Here is a 20,656-nt window from a genome sequence, read left to right on the forward strand (position 1 = left end):
AGGCATCTTATGGAATCAAACAGAAACTAGAATTCATCAAAATAAGGTTTAAAAAGCATGTTTTTACACTTAAGCACAATTATGGAAGAGATAACAAAACCATGCTAATTCTTAGGCTAAATGTGACAAAAGGTTATCAAAATGTTCTAAATTCAATGCAAAACAAACCGTCAAATTGGGGTTTGTCAGGGACTCACCAAATCCTCTCGCAAAAGGCATCTCAAGAGAGTCTATCAGGTCGGAGGAGAGTCATCCGACCTCCCTACCATTTCATTCACAAAAGAAGATGGGCAAGGAATAATCCCTGGACACGATGATCCAGTGGTAATAACTATGATCTTAGCAAATGCCCATCTCCATAGAACCCTAGTAGACCAAGGAAGCTCAGCGGACATTCTTTTCAAGCCCGCTTTCGACAAACTAGGGTTGGATGAAAAAGAGTTAAGAGCCTACCCCGACACCTTGTACGGATTAGGTGACACGCCAATAAAGCCACTGGAAGTTTTGCCCCTCCACAACACTTTTGGAAAAGGGGAAAAATAAAAAATTATGAGTATAGACTTCATAGTCATCGATGTAGGGTCAGCATATAATGCTTTAATCGGCAGAGCTACCCTTAATCGACTCGGAGCGGTGGTATCCACTCCCCACCTTTGTATGAAATTCCCGACCTCAGCGGGGATAGCAACGGTAAGGGGAGACCAGAAATTGGCAAGGAAATGCTACAATGAAAGCCTAAACCTGAGAAGAAAGGGCCGAGAAGTCCACACAATAGAGCTCGGAGGTGCAAGGGCTAGAGAAGAGCTGCGACCACAGCCGGGAGGAAAAACCGAGGAGATACAGGTAGGCGAAGAGGAAGGGAAAAACACTCACATAAGAGCCAACCTAGGGGAAACCCTAAAACAAGGATTGACTAAGCTCCTAAGCGATAACTCCGATCTCTTCGCCTGGAAGGCATCCGACATGCCTGGGATAGACCCCGAGCTCATGTCCCACAAGCTTTCGGTCTACCCGGGGTCCTGACCTGTACAACAAAGAAGACGCAGCCTCGGCCCAGAACGAGCCCTGATAGTAGAAGAGCAAGTACAGGCGCTCCTGGAAGCCGGTTTCATCAGAGAAGTCAAGTACCCAACATGGCTAGGCAATGTAGTGCTAGTCAAAAAAAAAAAAAACAAAATGGCAAATGGAGAATGTGTGTCGACTATACCGACTTAAATAAGGCCTGTCCCAAGGACCCTTATCCACTGCCAAGTATTGACACCCTAGTAGACTCCAGCTCGGGGGTATCAATACTTGTTATTCATGGACGCCTACTCGGGGTATAACCAAATTCCGATGTATGAGCCAGACCAGGAGAAGACGTCATTCATCACGCCCAGAGCTAACTTCTGCTACGTGGTGATGCCATTTGGATTGAAAAATGCAGGAGCCACATACCAGAGATTGATGAATAAGGTGTTCGCCTCTCACCTTGGAAGCCTAATGGAAGTATACGTTGACGACATGCTGGTGAAAACCGAAAAAGAAGTCGACCTCTTGTCAGATCTCTCACGAGTCTTTGACACCATAAGGTTACACGGGATGAGATTAAATCCCGCAAAGTGTGCCTTCGCGGTAGAGGCAGGAAAATTTCTAGGGTTTATGCTAACACAAAGAGGGATCGAAGCAAATCCCGATAAGTGTAGAGCTATCTTGGAGATGAAAAGCCCGACTTGTTTACGAGAGGTCCAACAACTGAATGGCCGACTTGCAGCCCTCTCCAGATTTTTGGCAGGATCAGCACTAAAATCCCTTCCACTGTTCTCCTTATTGAGAAAGGGATGTCAGTTCGAATGGACTCCTGAATGCGAGGAAGCGTTCCAGGAGTTCAAAAGATTCTTGAGCCAACCTCCTATTCTGACCCGACCTATAGCTAGAGAAGACTTCGTCCTATACTTATCTGTAGTAGACAAGGCTGTCTCATCGGCCCTGATAAGAGAAGACGGGGCCGGTCAGCACCCAGTATATTTCATCAGTAAAGTTCTACAAGGCCCTGAGCTAAGGTACCACAAGCTAGAGAAGTTTGCATACTCCTTAGTAGTAGCCTCACGAAGGCTACGGCCTTACTTTCAAGCTCACACAATAAGAGTCCGCACGAACCAACCCATGAAGCAAATCCTCCAAAAGACGGATGTTGCAGGGAGAATGGTTCAATGGGCAATAGAGCTCTCCGAGTTCGACGTGAAGTATGAAACTCGGACGGCGATTAAAGCCCAGTGCCTCACCGACTTCATTGCAGAATACACAGGAGACCAAGAGGAAAAACCAACTACATGGGAACTCTATGTAGATGGATCCTCAAACAAAACAGGAAGCGGTGCGGGCATAATATTGGTGGATGAAAGAGGAACCCAGATAGAGGTTTCCCTCAAATTTGAATTCCCAGTTTCAAATAATCAAGCAGAGTATGAAGCCTTGATTGCTGGATTGAAGCTGCCGGAAGAAGTCGGCGCTACAAAGGTGATGATATACAGCGACTCGCAAGTGGTGACCTCCCAGATAAGTGGAGAGCATCAGGCAAAGGACCCAAATATGAAGAGGTACTTGGAAAAAACTCTGGAACACCTTGGGCGCTTCGCAGAAACCGAGGTCAAACACATAACTCGGGATCTAAATAGTAGAGCAGACGCCCTATCCAAGTTAGCAAGTACCAAGCCAGGAGGGAATAACAGAAGCCTGATCCAGGAAACTCTCCAGGAACCCTCCGTAGTAAAAGAAAAGGACAAACAAGAGGTCCTTGAGGTAGCCGGATTAAGCCTCGGATGGATGAACCCCTTGGTCGAATACATGAAATTCGACATCCTCCCGAAGGAGGAAAAAGAGGCTAAGAAAATCCGGAGGGAAGCACAACACTACACCCTAGTGAAAAATATTCTCTACAGGAGGGGGATATCAACACCATTGTTAAAGTGCGTACCGACCCCAAAAACCACCGAGGTATTGGAGGAAGTCCATAGTGGGATCTGCGGAAATCATCTCGGAGCAAGGTCATTAGCCAGGAAAGTGATCCGAGCTAGATTCTACTTGCCGACCTTGCAGAAAGATGCGACCGAATTTGTGAAAAAGTGTCAACCATGCCAGATGCATGCAAATTTCCACGTGGCTCCCCCGGAGGAGCTCATTAGCATCACTTCTCCATGGCCCTTTGCGAAATGGGGAATGGATTTGTTAGGTCCTTTTCCCCAGGCGCCAGGACAAGTTAAATACCTGATCGTGGGAATAGATTACTTCACAAAATGGATAGAAGCAGAACCATTGGCCACCATCACCGCACAAAGAAGTCGGAGGTTCCTCTACAAAAATATCATCACAAGATATGGGATACCCTATTCCATTACTACAGATAATGGAACCCAGTTCACCGACTCTACCTTTAGAAGCCTAGTAGCCAATATGAAAATCAAACACCAGTTCACCTCGGTGGAGCACCCACAAGCCAATGGGCAAGCCGAGGCAGCCAAGTCATACTGGCAGGACTGAAGAAAAGACTACAAGATGCAAAAGGAGCCTGGGCCGAAGAGCTCCCACAAGTGCTATGGGCTTACAGGACAACCCCCCAGTCCGCCACTGGAGAAACGCCCTTCCGACTAGTCTATGGCGTAGAAGCCATGATACTTATAGAAGTCAACGAACAAAGTCCAAGAGTAATTCTCCATGACGAGATCGGAAACATACAGGGACACAAAGAGGAGCTCGACTTGCTCCCCGAAGTCCGAGAAGAAGCCCAGATAAGAGAAGCAGCGTTGAAGCAAAGGATGACTACAAGGTACAACAAAAAAGTCATTCGAAGAGCATTCGCCCCGAACGACTTGGTCTTGATCAGAAACGACATTGGAGCCAACAAATCAGGGGAAGGAAAACTCGCTGCAAATTGGAAGGGACCATACAAAGTCAATGAGGTCTTTGGAAAAGGTTATTATAAAGTAACCGACCTGAACGGAACCGAGTTACCAAGGTCGTGTCATGCTTGTAATATGAAAAGGTACTACCGTTAAAAGCGAACTCTACTCCCTGATGTACTCTTTTCCCAACTTCATGATTTTTTCCCAAAAATCAAAGGATTTTTTCTGGAGAAGGGTTTTTAACGAGGCATCATAGTAGAGGCTAAGGGAAATAGATTGTCAAAAACCCTTAGTAGCCATAAGGTACCTCCCCAATCAATAAAGATCTTTTTCATCTTATAAATATCTCTTATAAGTTCCTTTTTTGTTTTTAATTTCTTTCGACGAAACGCGCCGACTTAAGCTCGAAAAAACGTGAAAATCCCATGAACCGACCTAGATGGTCGTCAGGATAAAACGACGAGGTACAAGTCGGTGTAAAGAGGTTACAGAGGTTGATCATGATAAACTCGGAAACATTCCGACTCATAAGTCGAGATGGGAAACCGAGTAAAACAAGAATGAATCACAAAAGTAGCCTAAGTCATAAAAACTCAATAAAACAAAATTGAGTACGAGGAATAAACAAAAGAGATCGAAAAAGCCCAGGAAAAGATTAGAAAGCTGTCTTAAAAATCCTTAAAACAAAAAGGTTCAGAAAGACAGACAAGCCAAAGAAAAGGTTTTTCAGAAAAGATCAAGGGGAGTTCGAAAAATCATTATAAAAAAAGCATGCACGCATAAGGTAACTTAAACCCTTATCCAAAAAAGGGTATTTATTAACATTAAACCCTTATCCAAGAAGGGGTATTTATTTTTTGTTAACTTAAACCCTTATTTAAAAAAGGGTATTTTAAATGTTTTGTTTACGGCCTTATAAGGCCAGAAGCAAATTGTTCAAACACCACCAAACACAAATAAAAAGTTTAAAAAAGGGGGGGAGACCCACAGGCCGGGTCCCCAAATAGCCACAAATTACTTTTTCGGAAGAGGAGTAGACAGATCACCACCACCAGAGTCAGGAAGAGCGCCACTAGGACCAGGGAGAGAGGCATCCATTGGAGACGAAGAGGAAGTCGGAGGAACTGCTGAAGAACTCGGAGCGTCCTTTGAGTGAGGAGGGAACTCAATGATCCTCTGCCCCCCGAGTCTTCAATTCTGACTCGGAAACGATCATGGGAGCAGGGGGATCAACTATGGCACCGTCAAGGACAACTTTGTCAGGATCCAAAGGAGAAAGATCCAAGTCAGGAGCAATGACTCCAACTTGCTCCTTAAAGATCCTCCAAGCCTCCTCGACAGCCTCAGCAATAGAGTCCTCCAACTCGGTATATGCCTTCCGAGAATTCAGCAAATCATTCTTCACAGACACAAGATCTTCAAATAAACTTTGGTAGCTGTCCTGCGCTGTTTTCCTCAAGCCCACCTCCATGTTGCATTGGGCTTGCAATTTCCTCTCCCTCTCCCGAAGGCCATCTCTCTCCTCCCTCAGCTTGGCGACTTCCTCCTTCAACCCCCTCTCATGCTCTTGATATATAAGAAGCCTTCCTTCCAGCTCCTCAACCTTCAAGGTTGAACTCAAAGAGCTGAGAGGAGCCTTCTCAAAAATATCTAAGAGTTTACCACAAACACCCGCCGCCCTGAGACTCTCCTCAACCAAAGTGGTAAGGTGATTCCGAACAGATACATCATCCATCCTCATATGAGCATGGGGGTAGATGTACTTTCGGACGAATGCAAGGGCATCCGCCTTAACCTCACCCTCAAAAGAAGAGCCGGACTCTAAAGTCTTGCGCTTCCTCCTCTCGGGCTCAGAGAAGGTCGGGCGGAGGGGGGCGGCTGAGAGAAAGCTGAAGAAGAAATCACAATGGGCTGGGAAGGAGTCCCAACGTTCCGAGGAGGAAGAGGAGGAGGAGGAGGAGAGATAACCGCCTTGGAGCCACCAGTCCTGGCTCGAGACCTTGCTTTGGCCTCCTGGACTCTCTAGTAAGATTCCTGAGCATTCTTCTTCGCCATCTCTACAAAAACAAGAAAGTAACAAAAAGTCAAACAAGTCGGTACAAGAAAACACAAGTCGGAAGTAAATTAGAAAAACAAAAGCTACCTAGTTGCGCCTGGATAAAAGTCGGAGACCCCTGGAGGAATTTCTTAGTGTCCAGATACGGGGCCCTCTCCCACACTTCTCGGAGGAACCCCACAACGGCCGCCTCCACTTCATCTAGGTCATCCAGACCATATTTCTCATAGGGGGAGGCCTCCAACCAGTACAGGGGAAAACGAGGAGAAGAAGTATCATCCAGAAAAAAGGGGTGGTGACCCTCTACAGCTTGCACTTTGAAAAAATAATTTTTAAAGTCATGGAAGGATTCGTCAAAAAGGGTGAAAACTCTCCGACCCTGTATGGCTCGAAAAGACACCCACTATTGCTTATTATTTAACCCACTAAAGGGTTTGGTCATATGAAAAAGATAGAAAAAAAATCTTCAAAGAGGTCGGGAACTCCAAAGCCTGGCTGATAAGTTGATAAATTTTCAAAAAACCCCAAGAGTTGGGGTGAAGCTGAGTAGGGGCAACTCGGCAGTGATGCAAAACAGACATCTCAAAATTTGAAAAAGGAAGAAAAACACCCAAACGGGTGATCATACACTCATACATAAAGAAAAAATGAGAGGCCGCTTCATTGGCCCTCCCGAAGCAAACCCGGTCTTCTGGACCCGGGACTACCAACTCATACTTCGGCTCGTCCTCCTCAGAAGTACAAATTCTGTGGCGAGTACGAAGGTGGGTGATAAATTCAGTATCAACCGAAGGTTCCTCCCCTAGGACCGTGACATCAACCCACTGAGAAAGAACATCTACGGAAGCCATTTTCTTTTCTTAAAAAGGTGACAAAAACCTACAAGGGAAAAAGAAAAGGAAAATCAAAAAACACGGTCTCTAAAGGGAGGGAATACGGAACTAAACGGAAGTCTACAAAACCAACCTATCTATCTACAAAATAAAGGCATGCAAATAGAAAAGCATGTTACAGAAGGAGAAAAAACTAACCTTTATCTGAAAATGAGGGTTGGAGGAAGTAAAAGCCTTCGAACACAAGAGTGCAGCACGAATAGATGAAATTTGAAAAATCGCAGAAACGAAACAAGAAAAGAGAGGGAAGGTATTTATAAGTACGTTAGGGGCACAATGGTAAAAACGGGGTAGTCATTAATAAAGACGCACCGTTACCAAGACCATCAATCCCTACGCACATCCCTAACGAACGCGACGCTTGATTAAACGTAACTGTCAGAACCAAAAGGTCACGAAAAGTCATGTCAGTTTTAGACCGTCACGTTGGTCCTCCAACAAGTCGGCTACAATCCCGAGTAAAATACTCGAACCCGAATCTTGAAAAGAAATTGGGCTCGAGTAGGGGCACTGTTCATACCCTGGCCCAACGCTAAGGCCCAGGATCCAAGTAAAAAGGCCCGACCCAAAGGGTTGAGCCTCACCTCCTCACCAAATCAGCCGCTACGAAGTCGGTATTCACTACGACTTGCTCTAAAGAAGTCGGGAAGTAGGGTCAGCTGGCAGATAAGCACTCATTTACATGAGTAACTGCCCCTAGAATCTCTCTAACCACTTCCACGAGCCATATCTTAACTTCCCTAAGATAAAGGGACGGTTAACACCCTAAAAACGACACTACTCCAACGGTGGTTATTGGTTCACTGATGAGATATTTTGGTGAGAAACGAATCTCTCACTAAACATCACAATCCAACCGGCAAGTGTACCGGGTCGTATCAAGTAATAAAAACTCACGGGAGTGAGGTCGATCCCACAGGGATTGAAGGATTGAGCAATTTTAGTTTAGTGGTTGATTTAGTCAAGCGAATCAAGATTTGGTTGATGATTGTGTGACTTGCAGAATGTAAATTGCATTGAAGTAAAGAGAACAAGAAATAAATTGCTGAAACTTAAAGAACAAGAAATTAAATGGCAGAAACTTAAAGTGCAAGAAATGTAAATTGCGGAATCTTAAAGTGCAAGGAATATAAATTGCTTGAAATGTAAAGGGAATTGGAGAATGGATTTGCAGAATTTAAACAAGGAAAAATTAAATTGCATCAAACAGAAGAGGGAAAGGGAATTGGGATTGAACCGGATCTTGAAGCAGTAAAGTAAATGAACAGAAAAAGCAATAAACAGGGAATTGAAATGAGAAATTTAGATCTCAGGACCCAGAGACTAGAAAACCAAGTCTAGATCTCAATGCCTTCCTAGATCCAACAAGAACAATAGCAAGGAAATTGTAAATTGCAAAGAAAAGAGATGAAGAACAATGAACCGGAAATGGAATTCAATTAAGCAGTAAATAAACAGAGAGATCCAAGATTGAGATTGAAACAGAATTTCTTCAATTCTCCAATCCAAGATCCAAGACAAAAGTAAATGGAAAATGAAAGCAATGAAAGCAAAGAAATTAAAGTTCACTCAAGTTCAAAAGCTCTCCGAAAACTATTATGAAAATTCCAAAAGGAAAGCTCCCCTAATAACTTGAATTCTATCCTATTTATACACTTTCCAAAATGATCTTCAAGCCTTGAGTTGGGCCTTTGTTCTTGGTGGAATTGGGTTGAAAGAGGCCTTGGTTGATTGCTCTTGAAGTTTGAAGAAGAACCGAAGTGAACCAATTGAACCGGTTTTGAAGTTAGCCAAAGTTGGTCCCAACGTTAGGGCCAAAGTTAGGGGTCTAACTTTGACCCTAACTTTTCATAGCAGCAAGCATAATTCTCTGGTTTGGACGTTGGTGCCAACGTTAGGGGTCTAACTTTGACCCTAACGTTGGCCTTGCTTAGTGCTAGTGGCGCCAACGTTAGCCTCCAAGTTAGGGGGCTAACGTTGGCGCAAACGTTGGTGCCCCTCCCTTTGTGATTCATGTGCCAACGTTAGCCTCCAAGTTAGGGGGCTAACGTTGGCGCAAACGTTGGCCTTCTCCCCCTTTATAACTCATGTGCCAACGTTAGCCTCCAAGTTAGGGGGCTAACGTTGGCGCAAACGTTGGCTGGCCCAGGGATGAGTTTCAAGTTTCTCTTGCCAACGTTAGCCTCCAAGTTAGGGGGCTAACGTTGGCTCAAACGTGGGGAGTCCAGGGAGTGATCTTCATGCCCAACGTTAGCCTCCAAGTTAGGGGGCTAACGTTGGGGCTAACTTCATGCCTCCAGGATCAACTTCCATTTATTCAATTCTTCACTTCTAGCCATTCCTCTTTGCTTCAACCTTTCTCCAAGCTTTCTTCACCTATCATTAATCAACCAAACTAATCAAAGCTATGCTCAAAATCATGAGATATTCATTCTTTCATAATATGCAACAAATATAGCACAAAACCTCATGAAATGGCATGAATTCATATATGGTTGGTTCAATCAAGGGAAACATGAAAATCTACTCAATTAGCTTGCTTGTAGCTCAAGAAAGTGCATAATTCTAAAGAAAACTAAAGAAAAAGACTAGCTAAAATAGGCTAAGATGACTTGTCATCACAACACCAAACTTAAAGCTTGCTTGTCCCCAAGCAAGAAATGAATTATTAAGAAGAAAGCATGAAATGGAAGAGGAAGTTCATGCTAGCAGAGTATTATTGATAGTTCATGGGGTTTTATGTGGATATGCAAATACTCACTTCTTATTGACTCCTAGGCCTAGAAAGTCTCATTCAAGCTTCAAGTGACATACTGCTATAACCTCTCATTATTCCTTTATCCTTGGCTATTACTTTATTCAAAAGCTTTATTTGAGTGTCATGTGTAGCAAGTTCATTTTCTTTTCTTTATACTTGACACATTATTCACCATAGACACTTGGCTCACATTCCTTCTTAAAACATTGATGCCCAGCACCTCTTTGGGTTACTAAATGCCTTGTAGTTAGGTTGCTCTTGATAGTGGACTTTCAGCTGATGATCCCGGATTAGTTAACCCAAGTCACCGAGTGTTGATGCACTCCTAAGAGCTTACTAATCCAAGCAGATCCTAGTACAAAGACACCACAGGCATATATTTTAAAGTTCAAGCTATTGGTGTCCAGCTTTGTTTCCTTTTGTTCTGCCACTTTTTGGCTATCTCTTTTCTTTCTTTCTTTTTGTTTTTCTTTCTAACCAAGGAATTTTTTATTTAATTGAGATTCATAGACAGTAGGCCACTCTTTACTTAGAAGGAGATATCCTAGCTCTTTATTCACTAAAAGTAAGCTATTGTACAATCACACACATACCACCACTTACTTTTATTCTACTTCTATCTAACAGAGACTATCTTACTTCTCATTCAAACATTTCTTTTATTGAATTGAAAATGCAGGGGACAAAGCATGCTTTTTGTTAAGTGAACACACAAGCACATACTTAAGCTAGCATACTTATTTCAACTAGAACACTCAAGATGCAAAATGACTGAACTAACAGTTACTGTTGCAATGGTAACTCTCAAACTTCCAAATTAGAACAGTTCAATGCTGATAGAATTAAGTGACAATACAACCTCTTGGTAGCTTCTTCTTCTTACTCTCAGCTGATGGTATGTAACCCTTCCAAGAGAGTGATTGAATTCCTATAAAGTTCATGGAAGTTGCTTGTTTCTCAAGTCCTTAGGTAACTTGTTAGTGTGCAGAATTTTCTTGTAGGCTTTTGAACTTACTTTGGTGTGTGAACACCAAACTTAGTTCCTTGCCACCTTTCTCATGCATCAAAATAACTATATGTGAAATCCTCCTATCTTTGTTAAAGACAATAAAAACTAGAAAAACTAAAAAGTAAACAATTGGTTAATTAGTTTATCTGATTACTCAGAGCTAGCATCCATGTATGCAGAAGGTGAGAATGTGCTTTTAAATGAGAATTTGGTGGAACACCAAACTTAGAATCTTTCATTCTCTCTTAATTTATTTTGGTGTGCAACACCAAACTTAGCTCCTTGCAATATAGATAAGTCTGATTAACCCTTTTATTGAAATAGCTATGAGAAGTGAACTACCTCAGGTTGGGTTGCCTCCCAACAAGCGCTTCTTTATTGTCATTAGCTTGACATCAATCCACTTAGATCATGGGGGTTGAAAATCATAGTGCCTCAGCTTTTCTCCTCTTACTGTGGACCTCCTTCCAGTCTCCTCTTTGATGATCTCTAGGTGTTCAAGTGAAAGAACCCGGTTTACAGTGTAGTATTCGGATGATTGTGGGGACACCTTCATTGGTTGGGTGTTTAACACTACTTTATCCCCTGGTGAAAAGCCTTCAGTAGGAATCTTCTTGTTTCTCCACCCTCTTGGCCTCTCCTTCTTTTCTTTCTCAAAAGATACCCCCTGCCTTGGTGGTTCCTTATCTGAGATGTTGAATTTCTCATCTGGAGGTTTTGGATCTAGTTCCTCCTTGATTTCTTTGGTCTGTTGCACCATCTCTACTTCTTTTAAGCATGGATTCGGAAGTCTTGGAGCTAACTCATTGACTACCTCCTTCAAACTTTGATCTCTGGCCTTATCCTCCATACACTCTTCTTCTTGAGTGGGCTCATGTGGGGTTTTAAAAACATGGAATGCTAGGTGCTCGTCATGTACTCTCAGCAACAATTTCCCTTTTTCAACATCTATCAGTGCTCTGTCCGTAGCAAGAAAAGGCCTCCCTAGGATGATGGGGGTGTTAGGATCCTCCTCCATATCTAGGATGACAAAATCAACTAGGAGAAGGAATTTTCCCACTTTTACCAGCACATTCTCTACAACTCCAAGTGCTCGTTAAATGGACTTGTCAGCCATTTGGAGAACTATTCGTGTGGACTTCAGCTCAGAAATTTTAAACTTCCTCATAAGAGATAGAGGCATCAAGTTTATACTTGCACCAAGGTCACAGAATGATTTCTCAATAGTTATGTTTCCTATGGTACAAGGTATATAAAACCTTCCAGGATCCTCCTTCTTCTCTGGTAAACCTCTTTGGAGAATAGCACTACACTCCATTGTCATTTCAATAATCTGTCCTTCCTTCAAGGGTCTTTTCTTTGTTAGCACTTCTTTCATAAATTTAGCATATAATGGCATCTGTTCAAGTGCTTCTAAGAACGGAATATTGATGCTGAGTGTCTTGAATATGTTCAGGAACTTTGAGTATTGCTTATCCTCGTTTTCTTTTTTGAATCTTTGAGGATATGCAAGTTTAGGGATATATGGCTTCATCCCTTCCTTCTTCTCTTGTAGCTGTGTTTCAAGGATGTCCACATCTTTCTTTGAGCTTTTTGCATTCTTGGTCGTTCTCTCCTCTTCACTTCTCTCTTCTGTCTCTTCTTGTGGAACTTCTCTGTTGTGTTCTTCTTGATTGATGGCTTCCTTCTCCCTAGTCTTTTCACTTCCCACTATGATTGCTTTGCACTCCTCCCACTTTGTAGCTTTTCCTTTGTCCTTTGGATTGGAGATTGTATCACTTGGGAGAACATTGGTTGGCCGTTCAGCTTGTTTGGCCAATTGTCCCACTTGTCGTTCAAGGCTCTTCATGGTGGCTTCATTTCTCTCTTGCATTTTGACCAAGCTTTGAGTGGACTGAGCAATTGCTTGTATGGCTGCCTCAAGACTTGAAATTCTACTTTCATGATGGTCTATTGGTGGTATGATGGGGGTGGAATGTGGTTGCTGGAAGTTATTTGTAGGGGTAGTGTGGTAGTTTTGGGGGTTAGATGTTGGTGCGGAAATGCTATTTTGATGAGTTTGTGGATTGTGGTGGGGTGGTTGATATGTATTTTGTGGTTTCTTGTATTGATTATTATTAGCGTTTTGCTGGTCGTGGTTTGAGTAAGTTGTGTTTCTTGAGTTGTTTTGGTTTGAGTTTTTCTGCCACGGTTGCTGGCTGTGGGTGTGGTTATCTCCCCATCTGAGATTTGGATGGTTCTTCCAGGATGGTTTGTGGGTGTCACCATAAACCTCATTTTGGCATGAGCCTTGGTTGTGCACATATTGAGGTTGTTCCTGCTGCTGATTTTCCTGGTTTTCTTCATTTTGTCCCCATGTGGTTGATGGTTGGCTTGTATTCACTACTGCAACTTGTAAACTATCAATCTTTTTAGCCATATGCTCAAATTGTTCTTGAATCTGCTGCTGCATTATCTTGTTTTGAGCTAGGAGGGTGTCAACCCCTTCCATTTCTAACACTCCTTTCCTTAGTGATGGTTGGTGTTGTCTCTGATGGCCAAAGAAATATTGGTTGTTAGCCACCATGTCAATGAGGTTCTGAGCTTCTTCAGCTGTCTTCATGAGTTGCATTGAGCCTCCTGCTGAATAGTCAAGTGCCTCTTGAGCTTTCATTGTCAGTCCTTCATAGAAATTTTGGAGTTTATCCCATTCATTAAACATCTCTGGTGGACACTTCCTGAGTAAAGCTTTGTATCTCTCCCATGCTTCATACAATGACTCTCCATCCATCTGAGTAAATGTTTGAACTTCAGTCTTCAATCTAATAACTCTTTGAGGTGGGTAAAACTTGGCAAGAAACTTGGTTACTAGATCATCCCAGTTGTTGATGCTATCTCTTGGAAATGACTCCAACCATTGAGTGGCTTTGTCTTTGAGGGAAAATGGAAATAGCAGCCATTTGTAACTGTCAGGATGCACACCATTGGTCTTCACTGTGTTACATATCCTCAAGAAGGTGGATAGATGCTGGTTTGGATCTTTCAAGGGGCCTCCTCCATAGGAACAGTTGTTCTGCACCAAGGTGATGAGTTGGGGCTTCAATTCAAAGTTATTTGCATCGACATTTGGGGTAAGGATGCTACTCCCACAATGCCTTGGATTAGCAAGTGTATATGAAGCCAAGACTCTCCTCTGGGGTTGACCATTGTTGTTGGCCATTCTCACTGGTGGATTTGTTGGATTTGTTGAGTGTTCCTCCAATTCATGATATTCTTCATCTGATTCTTCCTCTCCAGCAACATTTTTTTCTCTTGCTTCTCTTCTTGTATCTGACATACAAGCAAAACACAAGAAACACACAAAAACCAGTGACACTTCAATCTATTGCTAGAATGAAGTTTGAGTTAGCTTAAGCAAAAATTCAAACAGTTAGTGGGTTAGTCAAAAATTAAAGAAACCGAAAAGAAAAATTGCTTGATCTAAACTACTACCCCACTTAATCATTGTCAATCTAATCAATCCCCGGCAACGGCGCCAAAAACTTGATGAGATATTTTGGTGAGAAACGAATCTCTCACTAAACATCACAATCCAACCGGCAAGTGTACCGGGTCGTATCAAGTAATAAAAACTCACGGGAGTGAGGTCGATCCCACAGGGATTGAAGGATTGAGCAATTTTAGTTTAGTGGTTGATTTAGTCAAGCGAATCAAGATTTGGTTGATGATTGTGTGACTTGCAGAATGTAAATTGCATTGAAGTAAAGAGAACAAGAAATAAATTGCTGAAACTTAAAGAACAAGAAATTAAATGGCAGAAACTTAAAGTGCAAGAAATGTAAATTGCGGAATCTTAAAGTGCAAGGAATATAAATTGCTTGAAATGTAAAGGGAATTGGGGAATGGATTTGCAGAATTTAAACAAGGAAAAATTAAATTGCATCAAACAGAAGAGGGAAAGGGAATTGGGATTGAACCGGATCTTGAAGCAGTAAAGTAAATGAACAGAAAAAGCAATAAACAGGGAATTGAAATGAGAAATTTAGATCTCAGGACCCAGAGACTAGAAAACCAAGTCTAGATCTCAATGCCTTCCTAGATCCAACAAGAACAATAGCAAGGAAATTGTAAATTGCAAAGAAAAGAGATGAAGAACAATGAACCGGAAATGGAATTCAATTAAGCAGTAAATAAACAGAGAGATCCAAGATTGAGATTGAAACAGAATTTCTTCAATTCTCCAATCCAAGATCCAAGACAAAAGTAAATGGAAAATGAAAGCAATGAAAGCAAAGAAATTAAAGTTCACTCAAGTTCAAAAGCTCTCCGAAAACTATTATGAAAATTCCAAAAGGAAAGCTCCCCTAATAACTTGAATTCTATCCTATTTATACACTTTCCAAAATGATCTTCAAGCCTTGAGTTGGGCCTTTGTTCTTGGTGGAATTGGGTTGAAAGAGGCCTTGGTTGATTGCTCTTGAAGTTTGAAGAAGAACCGAAGTGAACCAATTGAACCGGTTTTGAAGTTAGCCAAAGTTGGTCCCAACGTTAGGGCCAAAGTTAGGGGTCTAACTTTGACCCTAACTTTTCATAGCAGCAAGCATAATTCTCTGGTTTGGACGTTGGTGCCAACGTTAGGGGTCTAACTTTGACCCTAACGTTGGCCTTGCTTAGTGCTAGTGGCGCCAACGTTAGCCTCCAAGTTAGGGGGCTAACGTTGGCGCAAACGTTGGTGCCCCTCCCTTTGTGATTCATGTGCCAACGTTAGCCTCCAAGTTAGGGGGCTAACGTTGGCGCAAACGTTGGCCTTCTCCCCCTTTATAACTCATGTGCCAACGTTAGCCTCCAAGTTAGGGGGCTAACGTTGGCGCAAACGTTGGCTGGCCCAGGGATGAGTTTCAAGTTTCTCTTGCCAACGTTAGCCTCCAAGTTAGGGGGCTAACGTTGGCTCAAACGTGGGGAGTCCAGGGAGTGATCTTCATGCCCAACGTTAGCCTCCAAGTTAGGGGGCTAACGTTGGGGCTAACTTCATGCCTCCAGGATCAACTTCCATTTATTCCATTCTTCACTTCTAGCCATTCCTCTTTGCTTCAACCTTTCTCCAAGCTTTCTTCACCTATCATTAATCAACCAAACTAATCAAAGCTATGCTCAAAATCATGAGATATTCATTCTTTCATAATATGCAACAAATATAGCACAAAACCTCATGAAATGGCATGAATTCATATATGGTTGGTTCAATCAAGGGAAACATGAAAATCTACTCAATTAGCTTGCTTGTAGCTCAAGAAAGTGCATAATTCTAAGGAAAACTAAAGAAAAAGACTAGCTAAAATAGGCTAAGATGACTTGTCATCATTCACCACTATAAATACACTGACACTTCTCAGGTATCTCTAAGTCCCAATACTCTCTAGACCTGCTCACACCCTTGCTGACTTAGGCATCGGAGCGTCTTTGCAGGTACCACCCCCCCCCCCATTCTTTCACGCGAACGAGCCGGACGGAGGTCCCCGAGTTCCAGATCTACTCGCAAGCCTCCTCTTTCATACGTTTGGGCCAACCAATACTGTCCAGCCCATTAATCTCCGGTTACCCATCGTAACAGTTACGAAGGTCGGAACTTGAAAAAATGTTTAAGAAATTCCAAGAGGAGAACAAAGTCTTGAGAACTATGTTGGAAAAAAAAAGAAAAAGGAATTGAACTCAATAACCAATTGTTGCAACATATGATAAAAAAAACTGAATTTTGAAATTCCAAACCTTCAACTAAAGGGTGAAGAAACAAATGCAGTATAGGATGTGTTAGGATTTGGTTGAATTAGTCCCACATTGCTCAGGATATCAAATGGAGTGGGTGGCCTAGGCTATAAATATGAGGCTAAGTTCTCCATTTGTTTTTTGCACCAGTCAGAAACACTTTAAGCTTGTATCTGATTTTTCTTTTCCTCTGTACTCTTTGATTAGAGAGTGTTGTGAGGTGTAGTTAGATATTTGCTTTGAGAGAGTGTGTGTGTACTGGGGTGCCGGTGAGAGAAAGAAGTCTATGTATTGTAACAATTTTCACATAGTGATATTCTCTGGTTGTCATTTGACAACGGCCGTGGTTTTTTCTCCGGTAATTGGAGTTTCCATGTTAAATTCTTGTGTTGTGATTGTGTCTATTTTATTTCTCTGTCAAAGATGTTTTCTCAAGGGGGAATGGTGTATTATTCCTAACAAGTGGTATCAGAGCTTCGGTTCGGTGGGATTTATTCTTAGTATGCTCTGTGGTTGCAGCCTAGTCTGACCTTCCACATCAGAAAAGAATTTTGTCCTGTGGCATGAGGTTGATCTTTGGTTGCTGTTGTTGTTGCTGGAAGGCAGTGTGACACTGTGAGAGTGCTGTTTGGAAAGGTTCTGGCTAAGGAAAGACTTGGTATTTAAGTGTGTCCATTGTGACCCACCTCTCTTTCCTAGGGACCCTTCCTAGTACACGGTTTATACTATTCCAGTATACAGTTGCAACAATGTCAGGATATTCAAGTGCTGTGAAGCTTGAAATAGAGAAATTTGATGGAAGAATCAATTTTGGCTTGTGGCAAATACAAGTCAAGGATGTGTTGATACAATCAGGTTTGCACAAGGCGTTGAAGGAGAAGATCTCTGGTTGCTCTCTCTACGAGAGAAGATGATGTTCTCTAGAAGACAAGAAGTATCCTCATGGTATTACCGCACTGCCATGGATAAGGATGAGTTGTGGCAATCGGGTCCACAATTGCACACGGGCATTGGTTGGCGTTGAGATGCAAGGTGTGTGGCGGAGTTAGGTCGATGGCTGAAGAACTTCCAGGAAAAGCCAATTTGGAAGTTGCACCATGAATTTTCAGCAAGATTTCGATCTGTACCAAGGCGAAATGCTTGGAGTGGTCTAATTCCAAGTGAGTATACTTTCATGGTGGAGTATGATAGTTCTCTGAACTATGATTGTCGGTATAGACAATGGCAGCAAAGAATTGTCGGTGTTGACAATGGAAGCTGAAGATGTGTGACTATTTCAATCAAGGTGGAGATTGTTAGGATTTGGTTGAATTAGTCCCACATTGCTCAGGATATCAAATGGAGTGGGTGGCCTAGGCTATAAATATGAGGCTAAGTTCTCCATTTGTTTTTTGCACCAGTCAGAAACACTTTAAGCTTGTATCTGATTTTTCTTTTCCTCTGTACTCTTTGATTAGAGAGTGTTGTGAGGTGTAGTTAGATATTTGTTTGAGAGAGTGTGGGTGTACTGGGGTGCCGGTGAGAGAAAGAACTCTATGTGTTGTAACAATTTTCACATAGTGATATTCTCTGGTTGTCATTTGACAACGGCCGTGGTTTTTTCTCCGGTAATTGGAGTTTCCACGTTAAATTCTTGTGTTGTGATTGTGTCTATTTTATTTCTCTGTCAAAGATGTTTTCTCAAGGGGAAATGGTATATTATTCCCAACAGAATGATGGTGGTGAACAATCTCCCTAAGAGATGATGATTTTGTATTTCAGAATAACTATGACATTTGGATTATTAAGTAATTAGTTATGTAAACATTATTCTTGCTTATTCATTACGTAGATATTATGAATATTATTTGGTATTTATATGAAAAATGGACATATATTTGATTAATTCAACATTCAAATGGTTGACTTGTTGAGTATGCTCATTAATGTTTTGAAGCCAAAACTTCCCATTTTTGCATGAATTCTCTCTTCGGAGGTCTTTTATGCGGGTGACTTCCAATTCCGAAATGATGGAATCATGACTTGTAAGTTTTGAGGTAAGCTTGGTATTGGTAGCTTAAAATCACGTTATGAGGTTACAAACTATATTGCTTATCCCATATCATAGAGATATCAAGTTTCCTTTTTATAGCTTGGATTAATGTTATCTAGTTTTCACAAAATAATTAAAATTTTAAAATAAAATTTATTTGCTAATTATTAAAATTTAGTTTGAGATACATAACTAAGGGTGGCAAGCAGGGAAGTCCGTCCCGTCTTGCCTAACTGTGGGCTGGCGGGTTAAGCCTGCCAAAGTTCTTCCTTTTTTTTTTTTTTTTTACTATTAACTACTAAATAATATATATAATTTTTACAACCATATTAATAAAGTTATAATTTCTAAAGAGATAAACAATTTCTTTTATATTTACAAATATTAAAGTATTTGTAATTATAAATATCTAATAGACATAATTATAAACCAAGTTTTCATCTAAAACATAATTATAAATATTGTCTCCAAAGTAAAATAAACATAATCCAAAACATAATTATAAATATTGTCTCCAAAGCAATATAAACATAATCGAAAACACTCAATTTTCATCTTCGTACTCTTGTAAGTTGGGTTGGGGAAAGTTGGATTTTGCAAAAAAAATTACAAAAATACTCCTTTGCACAAAAAAAAAAAAAATAAGCCCAGCGAAAAAGTCTGCCACATCCCGCCAAAGCCCGCGGTTTAAGCGGTGCAGGTTAGGCGGACTTTTGCTCTTTGGCAGTTTCAATTTTTCAGCCCGACCCTTTTTTTTGGCGGATTACGCAGGCGATCCGGCAGGTTTAGGCCTGTTTGCCACCTCGGTATAAACCTAACAACACATAATAGAACACGGGTATACCAAGAATATGTTAATTTTAGTTAAGATGGTTAATTAGAATTAATTATCAAGGATGCAATTAAATTGTTGGGTTATTAGCACATTCCCAAGTTAAATCAAGGTAAAAGTTTTTAATTTAAGTTTAATTTTGATGCATTGAGCGTGTAAAGTGTTTTTTACAGTTGTGCAATCACATCGGTTTTTTTAGATGATTATTTACGTGATCTAATTATTTTTATTTTTAGATGATCATTTACGTGATCTAATTATTTTTATTGATGTGATATTACGTAATTAGATGTACATATAAAACTATTTTACATTGAACAATGCATCAAAATTAAATTTATTTAATATATAAATAGTTAAAAAAATTGTGTCAAGTATCTTTTCTAGTTTGAAAAAAAATATGAATCCTACTAGGGAGTCAATGGAGTATTTGTACAATGTGTACAATGGGCTATTTATTTGACTCAATATGAGTTAAAAAATGAACATTCAAGGTAAAATACTACTAATTTTTCAAACACAATACACTCATACTATTCAGAATAACCATCCGGGTATCAGGGATAATAAACATCTGATATCCTACTGAATCGAACATCCTTATACCCCTATTGTACACATTGTATAGATACTCCATTGTAGGGGTGTTCATGGATCGGATCCGATCCGCATATCTGCGGTATTTATCCGAATCTAATCTGAAAATTGCGGATATGGATCCGATCCGCAAAGCTATCGGATCGGATCAGATCCATACACTAATCGGATCGGATTGTGGATTTTTTGTAGATATTCGCATATCCGATCCGCATATCCGCAAAAATAAAGAAATAAATAAATAAATATTCTTTTTATATTTTACTTCAACTAATAATTATCATATATGTTGTATTATTTTAATTTATTATTTAAGAAATGTATGTTTAATATTATTTTAAGAGTAAACATATTTAAAAGAATAGAAAAATAAATTTTATTGATATTTTTTTAATAAAAATAAACTTTTAAAAATATTTTTGTGTTTTGCGGATATATCCGATATCCGATCCGTTCGGATCGGATCCAAACTTAAAAACTACAGATATTGGATCCGATCCGATGATTTTAGTGCGGATCGGATCGAAATTTTGGCCATATCCAATCCGATCCGATCTGCGTTCATTCCTACTCCATTAGCTCTCTGTATTTCCTCAAAAATATACTCTTTTGTTTTAAAATAAGAATCGTTTTTTTTTTTTTTTAATTTATCTCCGGACGTGTTAGCATAACAATGTTTTGGTCCTTACTCTGCAATAAGCAAAAGCAAACAAAAAAATAACAAAGAACAAGGAGCAAGGATTAAACCATTCATAAACAAAGGAACATTTAAAATTCAGCTATATAAATCATGACGAAACCATACTAAGCAGAAACGAACAAGTGAACCATGCGAAAGTGCATATTTCAAAAATTA

At 40.8% G+C, this 20,656-nt stretch overlaps 1 protein-coding gene across 16 annotated transcripts in view; it reads left to right on the plus strand.

Annotated features, from left to right (window-relative positions):
* LOC112755198 (soyasapogenol B glucuronide galactosyltransferase) overlaps positions 1 to 20,656 on the plus strand; it is a 60,597-nt gene that overhangs the window by 30,022 nt on the left and 9,919 nt on the right. For 6 of the 16 annotated variants that reach the window (XR_003178945.2, XR_011874582.1, XR_011874585.1 and 3 more), the window contains one exon: positions 18,276 to 18,375. The exons of 6 other annotated variants lie outside the window; for them this stretch is intronic. The gene's annotated coding sequence lies outside the window, so the exon portion shown is untranslated. Of the gene's footprint in view, positions 1 to 10,267; positions 10,735 to 18,275; positions 18,376 to 20,656 lie in introns of those variants that run through there. 4 more of the 16 variants (XR_011874583.1, XM_072221280.1, XR_003178944.3 and 1 more) reach the window with 2 other exon arrangements.

Source organism: Arachis hypogaea, chromosome 16 (genome assembly GCF_003086295.3).
Source record: "Arachis hypogaea cultivar Tifrunner chromosome 16, arahy.Tifrunner.gnm2.J5K5, whole genome shotgun sequence".
NCBI classification, from domain to species: domain Eukaryota; kingdom Viridiplantae; phylum Streptophyta; class Magnoliopsida; order Fabales; family Fabaceae; genus Arachis; species Arachis hypogaea.